Source organism: Pogoniulus pusillus, chromosome 2 (assembly GCF_015220805.1).
Source record: "Pogoniulus pusillus isolate bPogPus1 chromosome 2, bPogPus1.pri, whole genome shotgun sequence".
NCBI classification, from domain to species: domain Eukaryota; kingdom Metazoa; phylum Chordata; class Aves; order Piciformes; family Lybiidae; genus Pogoniulus; species Pogoniulus pusillus.
The window spans coordinates 49,603,590-49,630,989 of record NC_087265.1 but is presented as its reverse complement, the minus strand read 5'-3'; positions in this window follow the sequence as shown (position 1 = coordinate 49,630,989).

Sequence of the window (27,400 nt, the reverse complement as noted above, 5' to 3'; positions counted from 1 at the left end):
AAGGATCTACAGCCTGGCAGCCAGACACAGAAAGGTTCTGAGGCCCTCGTTCGGTGAGGGCCCTGACCCCCTTTGGGACAGGAAGATGCTTCCATGCTGGAAGGAAGCACATTGAGGGACACGCAGAATTTACTGTGATCAATGCAAGCATCAGATCAAACTGTGCCATCCTGTGCCATCTCTGCTGAAAGGCAAAGCAAAGAGCTACCTGGAGGACCTCTAAGGTGCTGGATAAGAGGCTTCCTCTCAAACAAAGGTCATCCAAGGCTGAGAGAAGGCCATGCCAGGTAATAAGATAAGAAGGAAGAAAATGGCTTTCTTTAGAGGTCCTTCTGAAGAAAGAGTAGAAAGGATAGGGGAGCAACCCAGCCTGGGTACTAACTCCTCAAGTAGAGTAAGAAGTGGTCCTCACATCATCTCCTGAAGGTTTTCAACTGCATCTCTTTCCTCACTGTTGCCTTTCTAGGAGCAATAAACCACAGTTCCCAGGAATAGCTCTGTACCCTTTTGGGTGTCATCAACTAACTCCAGACTTTGTTCTCTCATGCAAGCATCCAGGGTCTGCTCCTGGTACCTGGCAGCAGTGGAGTTTAGCAGACAGCAATAAGGCAGTGTGCAATAGCAGGAGGGCTGGGCACAGCAGAGAGAGCAGGCAAAGAGCAGGGAAGCAAAAGCAGGCTGTTCACCTGCCTATCTCCTTTTATCAATGTGGGCCGAGGTTAATTGCCCTTTGGACACAGAACAGCCACTCAGGATGGCAGTGAGCCAAACCTTACCACATTAGGCAAAGCCACAGGCTCACTTTTCCCTAATTTGGGAACAGCACAGGCCTTGCACTAGGCAGGTACGAGCCAACTGTGTGTGCCTTACACCACAAGGCCCTGGGCAGGCCAGACTCAGCGGCTACAGGTTCTTTTGCATCCATTTCCCACGCTTGCCTCTCTGGTGGGGCAGGAAAACATGCCCGGGCACGGCGGGACATGGGTAAGCCTATTTTGGGCCTATGAGGCCTACCACAACATTCACACCATCAGGCTTCTGACAAACCCCTGCCATCCGTGTGCATGCCCAGTGTGTAACGGAAAGGAAAGAGGCACTGTCTGGCAGAGCGCGGAGGCTGGGAGCCAAGGCTTACGGGAGCATCAGTTACCACGTGAACCTGCAGCCTGCCAGTCCTTTGAGCAGGAATGCCCGAACTGTGGGCCACAGCTGGTGTCAAAGACCATGTCACCTGGCTGGTATTTTCAGTTGAGATTAAGGTAAGCAGGGTCCCTCCTGTGCCAGGACCTGGGAAGGAAATAGGTGGGAAGGGAAATGAAAGGAGGAGAGGTAAAAGAGGACAAAGGTGGTGAGAGCATGGCAAATGGAGGGCGCTGGAGAAGGATGGGGCGAAGTGAAGCCTTTCAGCCCACCGCTGGCAGTGGCACCTGTCCCAGCCCTGGGCTGGCTGTGGCTCTGTGCCTTGTCTCCCTGCCACAGTTTGGGGGCAGCAGCGTTTGCAGGGAACAAGCTGGCTCTGCTCCCCAGAGCCCCGCGGGCGGGGGTGACGGCCAGAGCTGGCTCACTCTGCTGCGGAGAGCCCCAGATTGCTTAGGCTGTGTCAGCACAGTAACTCACTCCTTCCCACCCCACCTCCTTCCCTCGGTGCCAGTCCTTCCCCACCCCGCCTCAGCTGTCTGGGTGTTTCAGGGCACTTCATGCTTCCCAGAAGGGCTGCAGAATCCATTGAAACTGCTGGGCCTGTGTTGTGGCTAAATCCCTGGGGAGCAGCCCCCAGGTGATGCGGTCCTCCCTTACACCCTCAGGCTGCACAGAGGCCATGTAATGAAGAAAAGTGGACTTCTCCCAGTGAATGGTAGCTATGACAAGCAAAAGAAGTTGCACCACGTCTCGGCAAAAGAGCCTCAGGCCAGCTGAGGCAGCCATCTGCCCCCTCCAGCCCCTCTCCCGTTGTGTTCCCATGCATGCCTGCTTTCGGGCCCTGCCGAGGGCTGAAGGAAAACCTCTGCACTGCCTCCTTAACAGCAGGCAGGAAGGTTACCATCCCAGCCTTGAAACCAGGGCTACAACCAGAGGAAGGGGAAGGGGACATGTTTTGGGAGAAACAAGTATTTAAATACATGGCATTTGTTCTGTTGGCCTCCTCCTTAGCTGCTCTGCAGCTTGTGAAGCTGCTTGGTCCTCCCCTCCTCTTGGACAGACGCTTGGCTGTCGTTCCTCCAGCGCGCAGCATTCCCGTCACCCCGTCCCTGCGGCTGCGAACCCACCTCCTGCAGCTCACAGAGCAGCTTCTGGGCCAGCTTCTGGCCCGCTCCTCGCTCTGGCTGTTCCTTGCCTTGTGTGCAGCACTAAGTGTTGGATGCAGCTCTTACTCCAAATGAAGGGAGGGTGCCAAACCGCATGAATCTGGGGTTTGGCAAAGGCTGGCTGCTTCCAGCCGGAGAGGCAGAGAATGCCGGGGGCAGCGGCTCCAGCAGATGAGGGGGATCTGGTCCTGGAAAAAGGGAGATGTCCCAGTTAGTCAGCACCCACCCACTGATAGCTGGGAGGCACTCATGGAGCGTCTGCCACTTGCAAAGGCACAGCTGAGGTCACAGGCAGTGAGAGCTTGTTCCCAAAGAGCGAAGAGCTGCTGCTCAGACCATGCTACCCCACTACAGGAGTGTGGCCAGCAGGACCAGGGAGGTACTGGAGTACTGCATCCAGTTCTGGAGCCCCTGGGACAAGAGGGCTGTGGAGATGCTGGAGAGTATCCAGAGCAGGGCCAGGAGGATGCTCAGAGGCTGCAGCAGCTCTGCTGTGAGCACAGACTGAAAGAGTTGGGGCTGTGCAGACTGCAGAAGAGGAGGCTCCCAGTTGTGGCCTTCCAGGATCTGAAGTGGGCTACAAAAAAGCTGGGGAGGGACTTTTCAGGATATCAGGGAGTGCCAGGACTGGGGGGAATGGAGCAAAGCTGGAGGTGAGGAGGAAGTTGCTGAGCATGAGAGTGGTGAGAGGCTGGAATGGGTTGCCCAGGGAGGTGGTTGAGGCCAGGCTGGCTGAGGCTGTGTGCAGCCTGCTCTAGGGTAGGGTGTCCCTGGGCATGGCAGTGGGTTTGGGACTGTCTGATCCTTGTGGTTCCTTCCAGCCCTGACTGATTCTATGGTTCTATGATTCTACATGTTCTCCACTACCCACACGCTCGTGGGGCTACTGCCAAGAGCCATCAGTCAGTAAGCTTAATGCTGCAGTGCAGACCCAAGGCCCTTGGGGATGGCAGTAGCAGAGGCAGCAAGTGAACGCAGATCCGCACTTCAGTGTGCACCTGTGCAAGAGGTGAGCGACACCGGCAGGAGGAGAAGGGTGTCTGGAACAGTCATCCCTGGTTGCCTTTTGCATGGCTTGTCCTGCCTCCACAATTCAGTCATTACCAAGAGTTTAGTTTTAATAACAAAGATATTGAAATCACGTTGGAGGCTCAGGGGTGACCTCATTGCTGCCTACAACTGCTTGAAGATGGAGGTTGTAGCCCGGCGGGGTTGGGCTCTTCTGCCAGGCAAGCAGTGACAGAACAAGGGGACACAGCCTCGAGTTGTGCCAGGGCAGGTTCAGGCTGGATGTTAGGAGGAAGTTGTTGGCAGAGAGGGCATTGGAATGGGCTGCCCAGGGAGCAGCTAGCCGAGTGCTGATCTCGTGTCACATGGCTACTCTCGAGGGGAAAGAGCTGGAAAACAAAGGCCATAAAATTCGAGGTGTGGAGGACACATCATTGGAACCAAGTGCTGGCAACCTGCTTTGGGGCTGGATTTGTCCATTGAGCCATGCAGGTTGCAGATGCCTGCTGATGTGTGTCTGTTCTCCCCCGCACCTCCACTTCACACACAAAAAGGTCTACCAAACCCTCTTCAAAGAAAGAACACCTCCCTGGCTGCAAACCTAATCCATCCTTTCCTCAGCAGAGTGTGAGATACCTTGTGTGTAACCTTGGCAAGATGCACTGTAGTACAGCCTCTGACTTTGACCTTCTCATACACCCTTAGAGCATCCCCCAGAAGAACAGACTCATAAAATGCAACTCATTAAATGCCCTACACTGTGAGACACTGCTACTGCGCCTCTGCTGTTAAGGCTTGCAAATTTCACATGCTATTAAAACCTTTACAGGACTCTTGGTCCTCTTTATATTTGCAAAACAACCTCTTGGCTCCTACTGTTACAAACCAGCAGTGAAAGTGAAATAAAGGAACTCAGATTTTATTGTAATCCCTGTTACTAGGAGCTGGGCTTTAACACTTCAAGTCTTGGTCCAAAGGTAAAGCAGCAGTTTCTTTTTGTTTCCATTTGAGAGGCTGGGAAGTTACAAACAAAATAATGACACCATGACAGCAAGCTAGGAGCAGCTGTGGAGCGGTTGCGGGGCAGGAGAGCCCTGCAGAGGGACCTGGCCAGGCTGCATGGGTGGGCAAAGGCCTAGGGGATGAGGCTGAACAAGGCCAAGGGCAGGGTTCTACACTTTGGCCACAACAACCCCAAGCAACACTACAGGCTGGGGACAGAGTGGCTGAGAGCAGCCAGGCAGAGAGGGAGCTGGGGGTACTGGGAGAGAGGAGCTGCAGAGGAGGCAGCAGTGCCCAGGTGGGCAGCAGAGCCACTGGCATCCTGGGCTGGCTCAGGAGCAGTGTGGGCAGCAGGACAAGGGAGGTTCTTCTGCCCCTGTGCTCAGCACTGCTCAGGCCACCCCTAGAGTGCTGTGCCCAGTTTTGGGCTCCCCCATTGCAGAGAGATGTTGAGGTGCTGGAAGGTGTTGAGAGCAGGGCAGCAAGGCTGGGGAGGGTCCTGGAGCAGAGCCCTGTGAGGAGAGGCTGAGGGAGCTGGGGGTGTGCAGCCTGCAGCAGAGGAGGCTCAGGGCAGAGCTCATTGCTGTCTGCAGCTCCCTGCAGGGAGGCTGTACCCGGATGGGGTTAGGCTCTTCTGCCAGGCAGCCAGCACCAGAACAAGAGAACACAGCCTGAAGCTGTGCCAGGGGAGGTCTACACTGGATGTCAGGAGGAAGTTGTTGTCAGAGAGAGTGATTGGCATTGGAATGGGCTGCCCAGGGAGGTGTTGAAGCCAAGGCTGGCTGGGGCACTTAGTGCCATGGTCTGGTTGATTGGCCAGGGCTGGGTGCTAGGGTGGCCTGGATGAGCTTGGAGCTCTCTTCCAACCTGGTTGATGCTGTGATTCTAATCTAAAGAATACTGCCCCAAAATGCCCTGATTCCCATGCAGAATTTGAGGCAAATTGCCTAGAAACCTCCATATTTTCCCCCTGAAGTGCAGACTGGGAAAAGGTCTTTCTAATTTAGTCCTAAGGATCTCATTTTGAGGTAGATTAACAATATCAAAAGGGTGTAACATTTCCCTTTCCTGTTCTAAAAGTGCTGAGACAGGCACTACCAATCCCTTTTCCACCCAGCAGAATGCACCATGGACACCAGAGATATCTCAGCAGCTCATCCTATCTGCAGCTTTTCTGCAAGGAGCCTTCAGAAGCCTTGTTTGTACAGACCAGAACCTCTGGTGCCAGGATCTGAAGGGGGCTACAAAAAAGCTGGGGAGGGACTTTTGAGGCTGTGAGGGAGTGAGAGGAGTGGGGGGAATGGAGCAAAGCTGGAGGTGGGGAGAGTCAGGCTGGAGGGGAGGAGGAAGTTGTTGAGCAGGAGAGTGGTGAGAGGCTGGAATGGGTTGCCCAAGGAGGTGGTTGAGGCCCCATGGCTGGAGGTGTTTGAGGCCAGGCTGGGTGAGGCTGTGTGCAGCCTGCTCTAGGGTAGGGTGTCTGTGGGCATGGCAGGGGGGTTGGGACTGTCTGACTCTTGTGGTCCCTTCCAGCCCTGACTGATTCTGTGACTCTATGAGTTTCAGGTGGCATCCTGCAGCAGGGGTTGCCAGACTTGGAAGTACAGGCTTGCTTGGGACTGAGCCTACAAGCATCCAAAGGAGTGGAGTCACAGCACCAAGGCAGCTTTTCCACTGAGAAGTGTGTGACCCTCTCCCCGAGCAACTCCTATCCCAAACCCACAGGAGGGCAGAGGAGAAAAGTCACCCTGGAGGTGTTGCCAGGAGGGTAACACCCCCCATGTACAGCACATGGCAGCAGCTAATGCTGAGCTAGCAGGAAGCTCTCTCTAGCAGAAGAGGGAACCCCCTCCCGCTGTGCTCTGTGAAGTATCTGTCACATCTTCTGCCAAGGACTTTAGGCGACAGCAAGTTTTGCAAGGAGACAAGGAACAGTGGAGCCAAACACTGGCTCAGAGGCTGCCAAGAGAGCCACTGAAGCCCACGATGGTGAAAGGTCGTCCACAATGATATCATGTGTGCTGGGTTTTTGCCCCAGATGCTGGACTAAATGTTCTGAGGAAGAAGCAGCTGCTGGGCCCGTTTCAAGGCATGGGGAGAGCTGGTAATTAAGCCTTTTGTAATTCTTTTCCCACCCTGAGCCTTCCACGTTTCCCTGCTTCACTTAACTCTTTCCAAAGTAGCTTCCTTCAATATCACAGCTCTAGAGGCTTGATGCAGACCAAAGACGACTGCCAGGAACCCCCCGTGTGAGCCAGATGGCTTCCTGAATGTCACCCTTAGGCACCTAGGATGGGTAACTGGATTTGTTACCACAAGCACCACTGCCACAGAATCACACAATCACTGTGTAAAGGTTGTGAAAGTCCTTCAAGATCACCAACCATTTCCTAACTCCACCAGGGTTGTTGCTGTACCATATCCTTGAGCACCATATCTATACAGTACTTAAGTACATCCATGGATGGAGATCAAACCAATTCCTTGGGCACCCATTTCCAGTCTTTGATAAGTATGAATTTTTCCCTAATGTCTCACCTAAGCCTCCCCTGGCATAACTTGATGCCATTACTTCTTCTTTCAGTTCTGACTTGTGAGCAGGGCCAACATTTGCCTTTCTATGAGCTCCATTCAGACAGTCATCGAGAGCAATGAGGTCTCCCCTCGGCCTCCTTTTCTTCAGGTTACACAACCCCAGCTCCCTCAGTCACTCCTCATAAGACTTGTTCTCAAGACCCTTCACCAGCTTCCTTGCCCTTTCTCTGGTCCTACTCCAGCACCTTGATGTCTTTCTTATACTGTAGCACTCAAAACTGAACACAGTACTCGATGTGCAGTCTCACCAGTGCTGAGTACAGGGCGACAATCATCTCCCTAGTCCTGCTGGCCACACTATTCCTGATCAGGCTAGGATGCCACTGGCCCCCCAGGCTAACTTTTTGCTCATGTTCAGCCAGCTGTCAAACAACAGGCAACCATCAGCAGAACAGGGGGACACAGACTCAAGGTGTGCCACTTGACACTCTCTGAACTGGGTCATGTACCCATCTTCCTTCAGGCCAGGCCAGCCTGTTCTTCATGGGATGCTGAATGTCGGCCCGGTGGTGCCCAGGTTCGCATGGGGATCCTCATGAAGGTGTACTGCAGTGTGGGACCATGCAGCTTTTCCTGATGCTGTATCATCAAGCAGAGAGCTCTTCAGTGCTGTACTTTCGACCCTCCTGCACTGGGGAACACGTGGGGGACGGTGCCGTGGGTGCAGGCTCCTCCCTGCTGTCAGCTCGCATCTATCCTGCCAGCACTCGATGGGTCGCGTCCAAGCGCGGCGAATCACACCTTGCAGCGTGCCCCTGCAGCTCCCAGCTGGCACACTCTGGCTGGGCAGCCTCAGAACGCTGAGGGGATCATGTAAGAAAACAGGTTAGTGTTAGCAAGACAGACAGTGCCTAACAACCCCAGCTGCAAGAAAGGGGCTCCACTTTGCCAACTCCCAGTGTGCCCCTAAGAGGGGAACAAGCTGCTGTTGTAGGCTCCGGGGGGATTTGGCTGGTTGGGGCCAGCCCAAGTGTAGCTGAGCACACAGTGTGGAGTGCATTGTTTGTCCTGGGTGGGGTGGTTCTTGATCCTCCCTTACACAAATAATGTGCTCTTTAAGACCACCTTCTCCCCACTAGGCATTTTCTACAGCTGCTTCCCTTGGCAGATGTGTCTCACCTTCAGTGCAATTCGCTGCTGTTATGGCTCTGTGGGTTCAGAATGCTGCAGCAAGCTCCTCTGCTGCTGAGGAATGTGAGCCTCATTCCCTCTCTACACCCAAAAAGTTTGTGTCATTGCTAAGGTGCTTCTCCACCCTTATGTGCCTCGGGCATTGCTCGGCTCCTCTGTGGAAGTCTTTAGGCACTACTGAAAACGTTGCAGTGCTCCACTGGACCTTTATAGACCTTCATAGCCTGCAGAAGGCTGAGAGGACATCTTATCAGTGTGCACAAATGCCTGAGGGGAGTGTCAAGTGCCTGGGGCCAAGCTCTTTCTGGTGGTCAGCAGCAATAAGACAAGGAGCAAGAGCTACAAACTGGACACAGAAGGTTTCACCTCAGCAAGAGCAGAAACTTCTTTACAGTGAGGGTGCTGGAGCCCTGGAGCAGGCTGCCCAGAGAGGCTGTGGAGTCTCCTTCTCTGGAGCCTTTCAGAACTCACCTGGTTGCGTTGCTGAGCGAAGTGCCCTGGGGGACCCTGCCTTGACACGGGGGCTGGACTCAACGGCTGCAGGTCGCTTCCATCCTCTGCGGTTCTGTGGCTCCACAGCCGAAAGCTCCTCGGAGCATTTCACAGACTCATTCCTGTCATGTTTCACAAGAGAGCAGCAAGCAGCAGCTGAACAGAGAGGAGCTCAGTCTAGGTAAGGCCAGCCAGCACCCGTGAGAGATGGTAGCAGTAGCAGCAGTAGCATCAGCAGCATCATCATGTAGTCCCTAGCCTAGCGAGCCGGGGGGCCAACCAGGCCCCCCGGCCTTTCGATCCCCTCCACCAGTCACCCAGTGGGCACCACAAGCACTCACCAGTGACGATCCGAGGAGGATCTTCTGCCCAAATGGGCAAGCTTGGGGCTTGCTTCTCCTGGCTCTCATTAAATAGGGGAGTGGGCAGGGAGGGCAAAGTGGTCACACCTGGGGTGGGAGGAGACTCCAACAGAACCCAGGTGCTGTGGGTTTGGGGGATTAAAGAGGGAAAATGCAGTGTGGGCTGGGAAAGGGGCAGAGGCGCTGGGAAAAGGGAGGTGGTGCTGAAAGGAGGGAGATGGAGAGGAAAAGGATGTTGTGATGGTTTGGGTGTTCCCTGCCCCCCACACTTCAGAAATCACCCAGACTAGACTCAGCCAGCTCTGGAGATTGAATGAAGCTTATATTTACAGCTGGCACAATAGACAAGCAGATAGTTACAGTAGATACAAATATAGACAGAAATAGACAAGGGAAAAGGTAACACAGAAACACAACTCCCCTCCCAGAAACCTGAGTCCCCAGGAGGGGCTCTCAACCACCCCTGCACCTTCCCCCTGCCCCTCTCAACCTTACCCCAGTCCCAAGGAAGAATGGAGGCTCGGCCAGGGGGGTTAGGTAGCAAAGTGGATTAGTCTACAGTGGAGGGTGAGGTTAGAGAGATGCAGCTCAGCCAGCAGCCCCAGCGAGAGTGATGATCTAATGTTTTTATTTGTTGTTCCTATACCTCTCAGCAAGCCCGTGAGTGAAGTAGACATCACCATTGTCTTCAGAGAAGAGCAACCCCAGGAGAAGTAAAGAAGTGGTGTTTAAGCTCTGAATGGTTCAATCTTATTTTGGAGTGGTCAGCTGTAGAGCAGACTCCATGTGGGCCATTCCCACGGGCTGAGCCTGCTACATACTGGACTTATGTCCTGCTAGCAATAATTAGTCAGTGACAACAGCAAGGAGGCTGCTGGAAGGCTGCTGTGGTGAAGTTCATAAGATGAAGCTGCCAATCTCTTCCTTTCCCCTGCATTTCTGTTTCAAACAGATCAAGATCATATTTTGCTAGCCACAGATGGTCAGGAGTGTCCTGTGGCTCTGCTGTTCCCAGTTAGCAGGTGCCCAAGCCCTGCTCAGAACAAGATGCACTTGCAGCACTGGGACTGGGGACCGCAGAAGACACAGAGTGAGGCAAACTCTGGCCACGTTCACCAAGGTTATGACCAGCTGCCTGTACAGCTCCACAGAGCTGATGTCTTTCCTGGTAACAATAAACGGGGAGGAGTTTCTGCTGGTCAAAAGTGACCATCACCTAATGCCCCCTCACCAGTAGTCCTAAGGGGAATATATGTTCTGCTCACGACATGCTTTCCCTTCTCCCTCTTTCACAGTTCTTTGAGAGCAAACTATCTGTAAGTAGCCACCTTTGCCTTCCCCCCTCCCTTTCCTTTTGGTTGTTTTGTGTTGCTGTTCTGGTGGGGGTTTTTGTGTGTGCATGTCAATCTGTAAAGCATCTGTGACTACTTTGCACCCGTTTGGGATAACATCTGGCCTAAAGAACCCCGGTGCAAAAGGTCAAGTGTTCCTTTGCCACATAATCCTTCTACTGTGCAAGATGATGTGGTTTCTGGGGAGCAGGTGCTGGCTCTGCTCTGGAGGGGATAAAATGGCCTTTGATGCACCTGGGTGGTTCCTGCTGTGTACTTCATGCTGAGGTACTTTAGCAAGACAGATGCACAGCTTAAGCTTTAAAAATGTGGCATTCCACAAGAGTAGGAGAGGAAAGGATAGGCAAAAAAGGCTGTAAGCTTTCCAGCCCTCCGAAAGATGCACTTCTGCTGGGAGAGAGAAAGAGAAAAGTGAAAGGTACAACTTTGTCTTGGTAAATAAAACAGAGAAGGGAGAACTGGAGGAAGGAGATCATCAAAGGCATCTTGTCAATCTGTCTGCTGTATTCTACCTTTTCAGGGGAGGTCAAAGGTTTGGTCTTTCCTGCTACTTGCACTTCTACTTATCTAAGCTCAGCTCAGTGATGGATTCTTCAATGCAAGAGAGGGCTCTGGAGTGATGGGTCATACCCTCACAATTGCTCAAGAAGTCAGGGGACTCCAGCAAGAAAAGTGTGCCAGAGTGAAAGGAATTTAGTTTCCATGCAGCCCTGGGGAATCCAGCCTGTTTTTTGCTGTTGCTGTTGGTTGGTGGACTTTTTTTGGTGGTGGTTTCTTTGGTATCCAGTAAAGTATTTTGAATGACTTGATACACAGTTGAAGTTGTAGAGTACAGTGCTAGCTGAGTTCCAAAGGCAACACTCCAAAAGTGCCTTTGCTCTGCTTCTCAGCTGTCCTGTACGGGCTTTTAAGGGACAGCTCTGTCCCATATTTGCTTTCCTCGTGAGTTTGCAATCTTGCTCACACATCTGCAGCCAGGACCTGGATCTCACATTGCTCCACTAACAGAGTCAACCAGTATTTGCAGCGTCCCTTGCAAACTGAGGCTAAAAGTTCTCCACTAGAAACTGTAATAGTGATGAATATTTAACAGCAGGCAAAGCAGCAAACTTCAGGGCAGAAAACATCAGGATTTCTGCATCACTGCCTCTACCAAGCCGAGCACAGAGCTACTGGGTAGAAGAAGATCAGATCCTGTCTCACAGTTCACACTCTAAAAGCACTTTACACTGACCTGGATCCAGCTAGTTGTAAGCTATGATCCACAGGCCACAGTGGTGATACCCCCCAGTCCTGTCACATCCTCCCTGAATCCAATTGTGACTTATGACTTGGGCTCCCTCTGCTCTAAGCCAGAGGTGGTGCTGTCAATGGCAGGGAAACTCATAAGCCCCTTCTGTTCTAAGCCAGACAAGGAGTTGGAATGCCATTGGAATGGGCTGCCCAGGGAGGTGGTGGAGTGGCCGTGCCTGGAGGTGTTGAAGCCAAGCCTGGCTGGGGCACTGAGTGCCATGGTCTGGTTGGTTGGGCAGGGCTGGGTGCTAGGTTGGACTGGCTGAGCTTGGAGCTCTCTTCCAACCTGCTTGATGCTATGAAAGCATCAACCAAATCCAAACTATGTTGATCTTCAGTTCAAATTCAAGTCGAGAAATGACCCAAATTCTGCAGTAATGATCTGCCATTGCCACGTGGGACAAACCCAGATCATTTAGAGGTGCACAAGAGAAGAGTTAACTAATGTTTCTGGAAACTAAAGTAAGGTATGGTCTCTCAATAAAGTCAAGAGGTATGTGGGTGAGTTGGCCTCTGCATGCTGCAGTGATAGGCATGACAGCAGCTAAAGGCAGGAAGATTTCTTGATCACAATAATCTTTTCTTTTCCCTTAAACACTATTCTTGCCCGTGCCAGGTTAGTGCCCAAAACAGTTAGAATTATCTGGCTCACAATTTGTTGTGTAGGCTCTGCACAGGGCTGAGCAGTCAGACTGGCCTGTTGCAGAGGCCAGCAAATTCCTTTCTTGTGAAGATTCCATCATGAATAGCTAAGATGATCTGTTCAATGAGCCATTTGCAAAGTGCAGGCTGCCTTTAAAGCAAAAGCTGCAGCAGGAGTTGTTTCTATCACAACTGTTCCAAGCTATAAATACACAGTCAGTTGTTAGTCAGGTATTTTCTGAGTGACTGCTCCGTAGTCCTAACTTTGCACATAGGTATCTTATTTAACCCTTTGTTTCCTGCTCTCTGGCAAGTCTTCACAAGGTACAGGGAGGACCTACCATTATAGTTACTCCTCGGGTGAAGTCAGCAGTGCTGAAAACTCAGGACTGGCTGAAGATGTGGTTTGGAAAAGGCAGCACTGAAATAAGCTTCCCCTGCCTATTGGTGGGCATCAGAATCCATGCATGATCCATCCACATTGCCATGACATAGAAACCCATAATGGTAAATGTTGCTGATCTCACTTCACCTTTTTCACAGCTCCAGGAACAGCAACAGGTTCAAATATGCCTTTGATCTGATTCTGCCCTTAGCCCATGGAAAATCATGGGTTAGAGATCTCTGCACTCAGCCTGTCTCTCTACAGTGGGGCTGAACGCATCTGCACCGAGGGAAGCAAAACTATGAATTCAGAAAATCACCTCTGACAAGGGGAAAATGAAAGTGAGCAGAATGGCAGAGTGCTTTCCAAGGCTGGCAAATGTCTGGGTGACTGCTGAAGGGAATTTGTAACAAAACAAAGCAGAGTTCAGCTTTTGCCTGTTTGTTTAACCAGCTCTGAACAAAGCCATATCAAATGCACAATGTCTCGTTGAATTTCGATCATGAGGAAACGAGGTGAAGATATCCTGAGTTTCTCTCCAGGGCTCCAAAGAGTAGCAACCTGGCACCACGGGATGGTATATCTGGTTGTAAAAGAGTGCTTGAGGCATTCTAATTTCTAATTTCTGCAGTATCTGGACACTCAGAGAAGGAATATTGTGCTGAAAGCTTCAGAAGATTTATTTTCAGGCCTAGCCGCCACACTCCAGACCAAAGACTGAACTACAACTGCATGACATTCTAAAGTAATGTTTATTAGAAAGATTGCCACCTGGGCCCCTGTTGAAGTGAGATACCCAACACAAGATAATGTTTCTTCCCAAGCATTTAAAAGAGAGTGGAATCACATAGATTAAGAATGGGAGTGGAGTTGGGTAGAGATGTATCCTGGAGATCATAGACTCATAGAATGGCAGGGGCTGGAAGAGACCTCCAAAGCTCATCTGGTCCAGCCCCTTGCCAGAGCAGGATCATAGAATCACAGAATCAAGCAGGTTGGAAGAGACCTTCAAGATCGTCCAGTCCAACCTAGCACCCAGCCCTGCCCAATCAACCCTGGCAGCAGAGCCCAGCCCCACATGGCTACAGCCTCCCTTCAGGCAGCCACAGACAGAAATGAGGTCTGTCCTGAGCCTCCTCTTCTGCAGGCTGCACACCCCCAGCTTCAGGCCCCTCCCCAGCCTTGCTGCCCTGCTCCAAACACCTTCCAGCACCTCAACATCCCTTTTGAATTCAGGAGCCCAGAACTGGACACAGCACTCAAGGGGTGTCCTGAGCAGTGCTGAGCACAGGGGCACAAGAACCTCCCTTGTCCTGCTGCCCACACTGCTCCTGAGCCAGCCCAGGATGCCATTGGCTCTGCTGCCCACCTGGGCACACTGCTGCCTCCTCTTCAGCTCCTCTCTCCCAGCACCCCCAGCTCCCTCTCTGCCTGGCTGCTCTCAGCCCCTCTGTCCCCAGCCTGTAGTGCTGCTTGGGGTTGCTGTGGCCAAAGTGCAGAGCCCTGCCCTTGGCCTTTTTAATTCTCATCCCAAAATTCAACTGCTTGTGGTCCAAAGTTGGAAAGCTGAAGCCCCAGGATGTGTGTCCATGGCAAAAGATTTACTGCCAGGCCTGGAAATCTGAAATGATTTCTGTTGTAAGTAGCCTGAGAGCTGAGATGTTAAATAGCAGTCAGAAGGCTCTGTGCTTTTCTAGTTCAGATAAGAGCAAGAGTTACTTTCCAAACCTCTGTTAAAGAGTGAAAGTGACTGTAGATGGTGGTTGCCCCAGGTTGAGATTTCAAGTTTAAAGACAGACAACAGCTATTTTACTGTCGGAGATGTTTAGGACAAGGAGAATACAACAACCAGGTCAGGAGGATTTTATTCTTCAACTTCAGATTAAACTAGAGCTGCTCCCAGAGCACAGTGCTTTAGGAGCATTTGCTCCTATGGAAAGCCCAGTGTGAGACTTGGCAGGAAGAGAGGACTTTTGCTCTGTCCGTGAAAACATCTGCATGGGTCTCCTGGAGCCTGCATGTGCTAGCAGAGGGACCCAGCTGGTGGTGAGGGGAGGGAGCAGAATTGAACGTCCTCCTGGGAAGGAAGGTAAGTCGGCTGCATGGCTGAGCCGGGTTTGAACTGCCAAGCAGCGCTAGCAGCACTCCCAGCACCAGCAGAGAATTTGTTTTTCACAAGGTTGTGCAAGCTTCACTCACTTCCTTCTTGCCTGCTGCTCCCAAAACCACACGCTGAGGGTGTGCTTGTGTTGCTGTGTCTGTGCATGTCTCCCACTGGTCAGTGAGTGGCTGTTAATACTCAACTGGAAGTGCTTCTGCAGCTAGAGATGCACTTTCTGCTGGTCTTGTTTTCCTTCAACAGCTGGCTGTGTCTGGTGCTGACCATCTGATTTTCCTAGAGGAAAGTTATCTACAACAGGTTCTTCAAGCTCCAACACATATTTTATCTCAGAAGGTTTCTTCACATCTGGAATCTAATTCACACTTGGCACATGGCAGTTTGAGCTCCCAGTGCATGCTCCTGACAGTGTGGTCTGGTCAAGAGAGCCTTCCATTCAGATTAGGAGGTTTGTTTCCTGTCATCCCAGCAGAGACAGGGACTGTGGCCATTTGGGCTGTGCTAGCTGATGGACTTCAGTCTTTACAGGAGACAGCAATGCCCACAGCCCAATGGGATCATGCTGGAGCCAGTGAATCAAATCACTGAAGCTGCTGATAACAGTTTTCACTGCTGGTCTTCTCTTGGCCATAGTTGTGGGGGTTAGGAAAACCAAAGAAAATACTTTGGGAAGCCAGAGTAAGGAGAAGAGATACCTCATGGACCCAAACTAGACACATTCTGGATGGAATGGTGCTCAGCATCAGCCAAGAAATAATGATTTGAACAACGTGGATAGCATGCTGTGAGAGTGGACAAAACCTCTCACTCACTGAACTTTAACTTTGGCCTTACTCGGAATTTGCTCAAGGAGGCTTTTTTGCCTGCTCACTTTTCTCTTGCCTTTCTCTTGCTGTTCTCCTGCTTTTCTCTTGCTTGCTTTCTCACTTTATTTTACAAAAAAAAAAAAAAAAAAAAAAAAAAAAAAAAAAAAAAAAAGAAAAAAGAAAAATCCCCAACCCCCTCAAGGTCAAGCAAAACATATATTTAAAAATAAAGCTTTATCAAGAGAGATGAAGGACTAAATGGCTTCCTATTTTTAGTAAGGGCAATCTAATCTAAGCAGAAGTTGTTCTGGGCCCCTCTCCATTTTCCATGAAAGGTAGGTGCTCCTGGGACAATTCCCAGGGCTTTCTGTGGCTTCTGTTTTCAGATGCAACCCAAGCCACTGAGTTTATTAAGTAAGCATCCTGGAAGGTCCTGAGCAAAATGAGAGACAGCTGAGAGTCCTAGAACACCAATGCCTTTAGCAAGGGCCTGCAGCTGTATCTCTGGGTTGTGAATTCTCATAGGCTTTAAGCCAAGCTCTTTCCCCCAGTCCTCCCCCAGCTACTGATAGAGTCCTTGACGGGGAATAGTATCTGTCCAACTCAAAGCTCCGAAAGTGATTAAGTGCTTTCTTAATCAGGGCCTTGTAGCTCTCATATTTGACTCTTGCCTTAGTCAAAGCCAGCTTTTAGAGCAAATTTCATGTGGAACTGGATGGAAGTGATAATGAGAACTTTTCACTTGTAGGTCATCACTGAACAATCTCTCAGGCAGGAAAATGCTGTAAACCTCCTGCTGCTTGAAGGCAGTCAGGAGCGCACTTGGAACGTCCAAGCACAAGTGTCTTGGCTGGCCTGACTGCTTTGTATCCCCAGCGCCAGGGGAATTAGCCTGTGAATTTACTGTGCTCAGACAAGACAATGACTTTTGGAACACCCGACAGGCAGCTGATATAAAGCCCAAAGATGGAGAAAAGCAAAACTTAGTTCTGCTTTTTGAAGCAAAAGAGAAAGAAATTCCTTTCCCTGCTCGCCTGAGGCTTTAACCTCTGTCCCATACGTGATGAAAAATAACAGCAGATGTCACCAAGAAATCGAGGTGCTCAGTTTTTACCTGCAGCACCTGAATCTGTGGAGTCTGTGCAGTACTTCTTGTAGGATGCCATTGAACAAAGTGGACCAGAAAAGGAAAAGAAAGAAGAGGGAAAAAAGGGGAAAAAAGAGATAAAGGAGAAGGGAAGGGAAGGGGAAGGGGAAGGGGAAGGGGAAGGGGAAGGGGAAGGGAGAAGAGAAGAGAAGAGAAGAGAAGAGAAGAGAAGAGAAGAGAAGAGAAGAGAAGAGAAGAGAAGAGAAGAGAAGAGAAGAGAAGAGAAGAGAAGAGAAGAGAAGAGAAGAGAAGAGAAGAGAAGAGAAGAGAAGAGAAGAGAAGAGAAGAGAAGAGAGGAGAAGAGGAAGTCAGATTTCTTGGTAACCTGATAGCTTTGTGCTCTGGGCAAGGATTGCTCACTGAGCAGAGTGAGGTACCTGGGAGTGAGGGTATAGCACATACCCAGGGCTGCAAATAGTCCTTTCTTGCATCCTCACAGAAAAGCCAGTCTCAGTTTGCAGGAGACTTTTCCACGTCTGGGTCATGTAGAGATCAGAATCGAGCTGCCCTCCTCTCCACTGCTTCAATTTTAAGCAGTGCTCTGCAGCCCTTGCAGCATGGAGAGGAAACATATATAAAGCCTGTAAGTATTTATGAGAGCTATAAAAAAAGAGCATTGCAGTAGTTGACATGGGAAGTGATTAAGGTATGCTATAAGAAAAGAGAGCAGAAAATAGGGAGAGAAGTGATGCCAGAAGGGAACTTGGCAAAAATCCCAAGGTAAGGATAAGTAAGTGACTTCCAGAAGGAGGAGTCGGGAGGAAAGGCAAAACCCTCCAATCAGGGCAGATTGCAATGCCTTCGGCCCTGAGGGCTGAGCCATGGGCACTGTTCATCACGGGACTCACAGCACAAGAGGATGGCGATGGCTCAGCCTACTCCTGACTCAGAGGTTACTGTTCAAATCCCACAAAGCAGGAGTTCATCAAGATTTGCTTGAGTCTGAAAGGGATCCATTTCTCAGGCATCTCAGCTTTCCTGCCTGTGTTTATACAAATGGCTCTTGAGTCCCTCTAGGGCTTAGGAAAAAGCTACTCTGAATAGCAGCACACACACGGGCCACAGTGCCAGGATGCGTCTCTCTGAGTGTCTGTATCTTGTTTTCTTCTTTCATAGGTGGAGCATGTGCCCAGATCTGTTCCTAGACTGTAACTTGTAACATGAATATTCACAGATTAGATGGCAGCTGAAGAGCATTCAGTTATCATGATCAATTATGGTGGAGTATAAATGTCTGATTCAGAATCCTGAAAACAATGTTATGAGAAACCACTTTTCATGCCACTGAGTTTCTGACCAGATGCCCTGTGAGTGGGGAGGAGAAAACCTTCCCATTTGCAGGAAGATAAAACAGCACACAGAAAGGGACTGCAGGAGAAAGACACAGAGACATCTCAAAACTGTTCAGGAAACACTTGTGAGTAAAGAACACATTGCTTGAAACTGGAGCAGCTACAACGGAAGAAACCAAGGGGCTGGGTGCTAGGTTGGACTGGATGATCCTGGAGGTCTCTTCCAACCTGATTGACTCTATGATTCTGTGGCACACTGAGCAAGTGCTTTAAACACTGGGAGCTGGTTTATGTCCTCCCCAGAGGTCAATAGTCTGCTCTCTTGCTTTCACTGGAGCTTACTCATGGTGTTTCAGTGCACCTATAGCACCAGCACTGGTGTGCAGCCTGTTACACTGCCCTGTTACGAAGAGGAAGCACAATGACACAAAGCAGACTCACTGACCTATGAAGATAGAGATGTCTGTCACGAAAAGCAATGGGATTGATGGCTTGGTCTTTGGCACCTGTGAGCTTCCTTCAGTGAGTAAATATGTCAGGAAGAATTTCAAGTCGTAGATTCATGTCAGGTACCAGCAGGCTGGGCTCAGATCAGGAACATGGTAGGAGTCTGCAGTGGTGCTCTCTGAACCTGCTGCTCTTCAGGATATCTATTAGTCACCTAGATGGAATGAATGAAGAACATGCTAATTAAATGAATAGATAGCAGAGATTTGAAAGGAGCTGCAAGCAGAGAAGAGGACAGCCTTGAATTGCAGAGTTATTAACTGTAGGAGTAGCTGAGGGATTTAGGAAGGGAAAGGATGAAGTTCAGTAAAGACAAATGCAAGATGCATGGTTCTATGCTTAGGCAGGAACCACCAGATGCACAAACATGGGATGTGAAATAACCACCACAGAAGCACCTGGAGTAGTTGTGAATTGCAAGTTTAAGAAAGGTTCTGAGTTAAGATTGGTGTGAGGAAAGCAAAGACCATACTGGGATAGCTGTGTGACAAGGGATGTGATTTTTCTGCTCTACTCTTTTCTCTCCAATTTTGGGCACCAGGGTTAAAGAGGGATGGGGCTGGCTGGATCACGTCCAGAAGAGAGTAACAGGGATGGTCAGAAGTACAGAGAATGTGACTAATGGGGAGAGATTGAAGCTGGGGGGGTGTTTAGTCTGGAGAAGATCAGAGCGAGAAGCGATATGATAACAGCCTTTAAATACACTGGAGATAGATGAGGAGGAGAACAACTTGTTCTTTATGCCCAGGGTGCAAAGGAGAGGGCTTAAAGTATAGCAAGGGACATGTGGGTTAGATACCATGAAAAAGCCCTCCTAGTAAGAAAGATAATGAAGATCTGGAGTAGCCTGGGATCTGGACTTCCCTGGGGACTTTTAGGGGCAGGCTGGACACTGCCTGCCTCACAGCTGACAGGGGGAGGACAGGTTTTGTCTGTGGGCAGGAAGGCAGGCAGAGTTGATGGCAGCAAAGAAAATAACTTGCACTTATGTTTTGTGCAAGGTCTGGTTCTTTCCAAACTCTGACAATCAGAGTGGCACGTAAGTTTGGAGCAATAATGGGTAATTCAGGCTGCTGGGCAACAAAACTCTGTTGTACAAAACTGTGCAAGCAATCAAATGTCACAGCCACAACACCAAACTTAGGCACCTCCTCAGGCCTCTAAATTTAGTCCTCAACTAAGTAAGGCCACATACAAGTGGTTAGAGGACTTCTTTCTATGCTTGGATGAATGAGGCAGTCAGCAAAGTGAAAACTGGCTCTGGCTCTGGATCCAGAAGTGGAATTACTTTTGATATCTGAACAAAAATGACTGCATTTGCATGACACGGGGTTCTAGCAGGAGTAAGGACAGAGGAAAAAATGGTGGGACAAAAAAAGTCTGTTTGTGGGTAGAAAACTGTATTTCTCCAATCTTGGCAGAGATCCTTTCTGTAGGTTCCTGCCCTGTGATTGTTAGCACTGGAAAAGTGACCAGCCTACTGGGAGCTCCTCAATGGAAGGTGACCAGCCTACTGGGAGCTCCTCAATGGAAGGTGACCAGCCTACTGGCAGGGGCACAGCTCCTCATCACTGCGCACAGCTATGGCAGCCTGCACTCACCCCTGGGCTGAAAACCTGTGATGAGTTGGAGAGGAAGTGATAAAATCTACACCTAGGCTCTCGGTCTGGGAATGAGTGTGGTTTGGTCCATGGAGATGATCTCTGTTGCTGTGTAGCAGGTAATGACATATGCTGTGTGAGAACCATTCCAACAAATCACAGAGTGTTAGGGGTTGGAAGGGGCCTTCTGAAATCGTTGAGTCCAGCCCCCTGCCAAAGCAGGGTCACCCTGGGTAGCCTGCACAGGAACAGACCCAGGCAGGTTTGGAAAGTCTCCAGAGAAGGAGACTCCACAACCTCTCTGGGCAGATCGCTCCAGTGCTCTGTCAGCCTCACCATAGAGAAGGATCTCCTCACGCTGAGGCAGAAGCTCCTGTGCTGTCTGTACTCGTTGTTCCCTGTGCTGTCACCAGGCACTGCTGAAGAGAGCCTGGCGCCTCCACCCTGGCACCCAGAGATTCATGGGCGTCGATAAGATCTCTCTGCCTCCTCTCCCAAGACCAAGCAGCCCCAGTCCTCTCAGCCTTCTTCACAGCAGAGATGTTCCAGGCCTGCCATCCCCACAGCTCTCTGTTGAACTCTTTCCAGCAGGTCCCTGTCTCTCTTGAATGGGGGAGTGCCAAACTGCAGACAGTGTTCCAGGGGGGGCCTCACTCGGGCAGAGGGTGAGGAGAACCTCCCTGGGGGGACTTCTCAGAATTCTGTGACTTGCAGGCAGGTCCTTGCTGACAGGTTTGGGTTTAGTGCATCATTTTCTGAGTTGCAGGAGGCTCTAGGTCTCCAAGAAGGTTCTTCCCTCTACCTCTGAGTCTCGTGCTTGCTCCCATCAACATCCAAAACCTCTGGGGAGGCCCAGCTTACTGCTGTCATTTCCAGCCTCCTTTGCTCCCTAGCAGCCACAGAAGCGCCTCCCTATGCCACAGCTCTGCCCAGAGGGGCGTACACCCCACCACAGCCTGCTTCTCTCCTGCTGCTCCCCACGGCTTGCCGCAGGCAGTGGAGGAGGGCAAACCTCCTGCCATTTCCCCTGCCACCACGAAGAGAAATAAGCTCAGTTAAGCTTCAGGTGCAGAAAGGAAGAAGGCTGCACTGAAGCCTCTGCAGGTAAGCAGGAAGGACCTGGCCCAAGGGACAGGCTCAGCTGTAAGCTGCTGGTGCTCTCGGGGCAGGGTCAGTTATGAGGCACCACTTTGTCCCGGGAGCCCAGGAAAGCAGCTCTGCCTGCGCTGGTGATGAATGCCTGCTTTGTTGTTACGGCCCCAGAAGGAGATAAAGACAGACTTGCTGTGCACACAGGGTCAAATATTTCCCTAATTTTTCCTCCCCCCATCCTCTGTGCATCATCTTCTCCTCTGCTGCCAAAGAAAAGAGCCCCTCAGAGGCTGCCTTCTGCCTTTCTTGAACTCTCCTGACACTGTCGCTCTGGATCCTTCGCCCCCTGTGTTTAACCGAGGTTATGAAAACCAAGCTGCTGGCTCTGTGTTTGCTCTCAGTGCTCTCCTCTGTGTGCTGCCAGCAGCCCCAGCCGTGGTCTTTCCCAAGGCAGGACATGGCAGTGAGCTCAGAGCACTCGCAGGGCTGAGGAGAGGTGCAGGAGGCAGCAGTGCTGCTGGGCTCATGAAGGGAAACGATGCCGAGGCCTCACCAGATGAGCTGTGCTTGTGTTCAGGGCTCTGGTGGCTGAGCTAAGGGCATGAGTCTGCCTGTGCTGAGCCAGGGACCAGCTGCAGCATGCGGTGCAGGATCACAGAGCCAAGCAGGCTGGAAGAGACCTCCAAGCTCAGCCAGCCCAACCTAGTACCCAGCCCTGCCCAACCAACCACACCATGGCACTAAGTGCCCCAGCCAGCCTTGGCTGCAACACCTCCAGGCACAGAGACTCCACCACCTCCCTGGGCAGCCCATTCCAATGCCAATCACTCTCTCTGACAACAACTTCCTCAGAACATCCAGCCTAGACCTGCCCCTGCACAACTTGAAGCTGTGTCCCCTTGTTCTGGTACTGGTTGCCTGGCAGCAGAGCCCAACCCCACCTGGCTACAGCCTCCCTGCAGGCAGCTGCAGACAGCAATGAGCTCTGCCCTGAGCCTCCTCTGCTGCAGGCTGCACACCCCCAGCTCCCTCAGCATCTCCTCACAGGGCTGTGCTCCAGGCCCCTCCCCAGCCTTGCTGCTCTTCTCTCAACACCTTCCAGCATCTCAACATCTCTCTTCCATAGTATTCCATGTACCTCATTGCTCTTGGAGCTCTCTGCTCTTAGTGCAGAGGCCTGGCAATGAGGAGATGTGCTCATTTGACTGCTGTGGAGCAAGCATCCTCTGTGTGTTCTCTGCCCACCTCAGGCAGGTTCTGCTGTGAGGTCAGAGTCCAGGTTGTTTCTCATAAACAGACCATTCAGGGCTTGCCAGCAAAGTTGAACTACAAGGCCTGCTCGTAAACAGCTCATTATCTACTCCATTCTCTGAATCATCTCATCCAGCTCAGAATGGGAATCTCAGCTGAACTGGCTGTGTTTTGGCAAATATGACTCTACCTACTGACCAGAAGTGACTGCTTTTTTCCTTCCCCCTCCATGCCCTATGGAACAGAATACAAGATACTTTCCACACTCCATCACAATTCAATGCAAGAAACCAAAGGGATTGGGAAGTCTCTCCAGCTGCAGTCCTGCTGGAGCATAGCTCCAAGCAAAGGAACATGGAGAAGTGACAGAAAATCTGCTGACTGGGGGACAAAGCTGGTGAGGCTGAGGGACCTGGGGGTGTGCAGCCTGCAGAAGAGGAGACTCAGGGCAGACCTCATTGCTGTCTGCAACTACCTGAAGGGAGGCTGTAGCCAGAGGACACAGTCTCAAGCTGTGCCAGGGGAGGTCTAGGCTGGATGTTAGGAGGAAGTTGTTGGCAGAGAGAGTGATTGGCATTGGAATTGGTGGAGTGGCTGTGGCTGGAGGTGTTGAAGCCAAGGCTGGCTGGGGCACTTAGTGCCATGGTCTGGCTGCTTGGGCAGGGCTGGGTGCTAGGTTGGGCTGGCTGAGCTTGGAGGTCTCTTCCAACCTGGCTGATTCTATGATTCTAGTCTATGATTCTTTCAGAGTGGCACCAGCAGCACAGAAGAGGCCGGGTGAAGTTGTGTTATGGTGGGAGAGGCAGGGAAGCAGCCACGGTGTGTGGGGAGAGCGTTCGCTAAGTGTCCAGGAAAAAAGGTCAGTCTTCAGTCTGACCCTGAAGTGCACTGCAAGCTTGTACACAGATGTGTGCCAGTGAACGACTGGCAAAGGCTCCGGGGAACTCCAAGGATTCCCTTGTTTCCTGGAGGCTCTGAGAAACAGAAGAGTGGAGGAAAGAAGCAGAACTGCACGAGGTTTTCTGTGCAAATCACGAGGAAACCTACTCCCTACAGATCCAACCATTTCTCTGCTACAGAATAGCTCAGCTTGCGCTGTTCTTGAGTGCTTGGAAGCATAAGGAAATCCAGAGACTCAACAGGAAGAGGCTCTTGAAAAGGACAGAAATGTCTCAAAGAATGCTCCTTTTTATCTTCTGAGGTTTTCATGAGTACACAGCAAGCAGAAATGGGCAGGGTGGTAAGGAAGAAACGTGGAAGCTTGCAAAAAGAATCCCATCTGAAAAAAGAAGGATCTCTTTTCTCTGGGGAAAAGGTGAAGGAGTTTGGGACAGAGTGTTTGAATCTGTCTCTGTGTGTCTTGAAAAGTGGCTGTAGACATCGCTGCTCTTTCCTGTCTTGGCTCCCAGAGGGTACCACAAGAAGTGATTTGCCCAGCCATGACGAGGGGAGATAAATCCAGCAGAGGAATTTCTTCAGATTTGGAGCCAGTGCTCTGTCATAACATGGAAAATATCATGGAGGTGCTGAAGCACTAACAAAAGAAAAGGAGATTTAGACCTGCAGATGGTTCCCGGGACACGGCTGAGCCAAGATGGCTCAATCCCATCAGAGGCAAGCAGGAGATCTGAGTCAGTGAGGGTGGTAGAAAGGAATGACTACATCAGAGCCTTCCAATTGCACATGATGAGCCAGTGGCAATATTGGCACAACTCAGCCTTTCCCTTCAAACACACAGAGATGCTTTATGCACCCCTCACTGTGCAGGGGACGTGGACCATTCTCCATCGCATACAGAGGAGCAGCATGAAAGTCCAGCATAAACACGCTGCTGTCAAGGCCGTCGCTGCCCACCTCCTCCCCATCACTTACTCATCCCTCCCATGGGCAAGACTGAAGATGAAGTAGCAGTGAAAAGCAAGAGACAGGCCTGCCCAAATGGAAACTGAGTCGCTGCTGGAGCCTCAGTGGTAAAAATCTTGTGGCTGTAATGATAGGAGCTTAGTATTTGCAAGCTCTCCACTACAGAGCATGTATCAGACACTTGGTCCCTCCGTGGGGTGAACATATGGAAACCAACAGGATCAACTAAGCCCAGCTTTCTGGACCTCATTTTTGCATGTATAGAGCAGTTCCAGTGCAGAGGCTGGAAGGCCCAGGAGCAACCACTCTGCCTCCCAGGGAGCACATACAAGCCTCTTTGAAAACGCTCACTGGGGAATGTTTGCTTCAGTTGCAAGTTGCATTTCAACATGGGCCTGGAATAGAGGAGGGAAAAAAGGACTCTATTATATTGGGCTTGGGTTGGTGTCCTGAGAGCCAAGTCTATGTTTTGGTACTGTAGGGAACATCCCTGCTCATCATGAGGAAGAACAGATGGGCAATGAATGGAATAAGTCTCTAATAAAGGTCCTGCTCTTCTCAAAGTGATGATCTGGGAAAAAGGCCACTGAGTGAGAAGGCAACAGCACAAGGGAGAATTCCTGGCTTGTGCTGGTGCTCAATCACTACTGGCAGCAGAGGCTCTTACCCACTCAGTATAACCTGGAGTGAGTCTGTGGCATGAAACTTCCTTTCTCAGTGACAGTTCCAGTGCAAATCACAGACTCACAGAACTTTAGAGGTTGGAAGGGACCTCCAGGGATCATCCAGTCCAACCTCCCTGCCAAGGTAGGATCACACAGGGGAGTCCACACAGGAATGGAACTTGGGGCTGTTTAGTCTGGAGAAGACTGAGAAGGTATTTAATCAGTGTTTATAAACACCTGAGGGCTGGGGGTCAGGAGAGGGGGACAGGCTCTGCTCACTGCTCCCTGGGACAGGAGCAGCAGCAATGAGTCTAAGTTGCAGCACAGGAAGTTCCAGCTCAGCACAAGGGGGAACTTCTTTACTGTAAGGGTCCCAGAGCCTGGCACAGGCTGCCCAGAGAGGCTGTGGAGTCTCCTTCTCTGGAGCCTTTCCAGGCCTGTCTGGATGTGTTCCTCAGAGATCTGTGCTGGACTGTGTGATCCAGAGAAGGAGACTCCTCAACCTCTCCGGGCAGCCTGTTGCAGTGCTCTGTCATCCTCATTGGGGTTCAGGGGTGACCTCATTGCTGTCTACAACTACCTGAAGGGACATTGTAGCCAGGTGGGGGGTGGCCTCTTCTCCCAGGCAACCAGCAATAGAACAAGGGGACACAGTCTCAAGTTGTGCTGGGGAAAGTATAGGCTGGATGTTAGGAGGAAGTTCTTCCCAGAAAGAGTGATGGGCATTGGAATGGGCTGCCCAGGGAGGTGATGGAGGCACTTCAAGAAGAGACTGGCTGGGGCACTTGGTGCCATGGTCTAGTTGACTGGATAGGGCTGGGTGCTAGGTTGGACTGGATGATCTTGGAGGTTTCTTCCAACCTGGTTGATTCTATGATTAGATCATCACTCTCGCTGGGGCTGCTGGCTGAGCTGCATCTCTCTAACCTCACCCTCCACTGTAGACTAATCCACTTTGCTACCTAACCCCCCTGGCCGAGCCTCCATTCTTCCTTGGGACTGGGGTAAGGTTGAGAGGGGCAGGGGGAAGGTGCAGGGGTGGTTGAGAGCCCCACCTGGGGACTCAGGTTTCTGGGAGGGGAGTTGTGTTTCTGTGTTACCTTTTCCCTTGTCTATTTCTGTCTATATTTGTATCTACTGTAACTATCTGCTTGTCTATTGTGCCAGCTGTAAATATAAGCTTCATTCAATCTCCAGAGCTGGCTGAGTCTAGTCTGGGTGATTTCTGAAGTGTGGGGGGCAGGGAACACCCAAACCATCACAACATCCTTTTCCTCTCCATCTCCCTCCTTTCAGCACCACCTCCCTTTTCCCACCACCTCTGCCCCTTTCCCAGCCCACACTGCATTTTCCCTCTTTAATCCCCCAAACCCACAGCACCTGGGTTCTGTTGGAGTCCCCTCCCACCCCAGGTGTGACCACTTTGCCCTCCCTGCCCACTCCCCTATTTAATGAGAGCCAGGAGAAGCAAGCCCCAAGCTTGCCCATTTGGGCAGAAGATCCTCCTCGGATCGTCACTGGTGAGTGCTTGTGGTGCCCACTGGGTGACTGGTGGAGGGGATCGAAAGGCCGGGGGGCCTGGTTGGCCCCCCGGCTCGCTAGGCTAGGGACTACATGATGATGCTGCTGATGCTACTGCTGCTACTGCTACCATCTCTCACGGGTGCTGGCTGGCCTTACCTAGACTGAGCTCCTCTCTGTTTAGCTGCTGCTTGCTGCTCTCTTGTGAAACATGACAGGAATGAGTCTGTGAAATGCTCCGAGGAGCTTTCGGCTGCGGAGCCACAGAACCGCAGAGGATGGAAGCGACCTGCAGCCGTTGAGTCCAGCCCCCGTGTCAAGGCAGGGTCCCCCAGGGCACTTCGCTCAGCAACGCAACCAGGTGAGTTCTGAAAGGCTCCAGAGAAGGAGACTCCACAGCCTCTCTGGGCAGCCTGCTCCAGGGCTTCAGCACCCTCACTGTAAAGAAGTTTCTGCTCTTGCTGAGGTGAAACCTTCTGTGTCCAGTTTGTAGCTCTTGCTCCTTGTCTTATTGCTGCTGACCACCAGAAAGAGCTTGGCCCCAGGCACTTGACACTCCCCTCAGGCATTTGTGCACACTGATAAGATGTCCTCTCAGCCTTCTGCAGGCTATGAAGGTCTATAAAGGTCCAGTGGAGCACTGCAACGTTTTCAGTAGTGCCTAAAGACTTCCACAGAGGAGCCGAGCAATGCCCGAGGCACATAAGGGTGGAGAAGCACCTTAGCAATGACACAAACTTTTTGGGTGTAGAGAGGGAATGAGGCTCACATTCCTCAGCAGCAGAGGAGCTTGCTGCAGCATTCTGAACCCACAGAGCCATAACAGCAGCGAATTGCACTGAAGGTGAGACACATCTGCCAAGGGAAGCAGCTGTAGAAAATGCCTAGTGGGGAGAAGGTGGTCTTAAAGAGCACATTATTTGTGTAAGGGAGGATCAAGAGCCACCCCACCCAGGACAAACAATGCACTC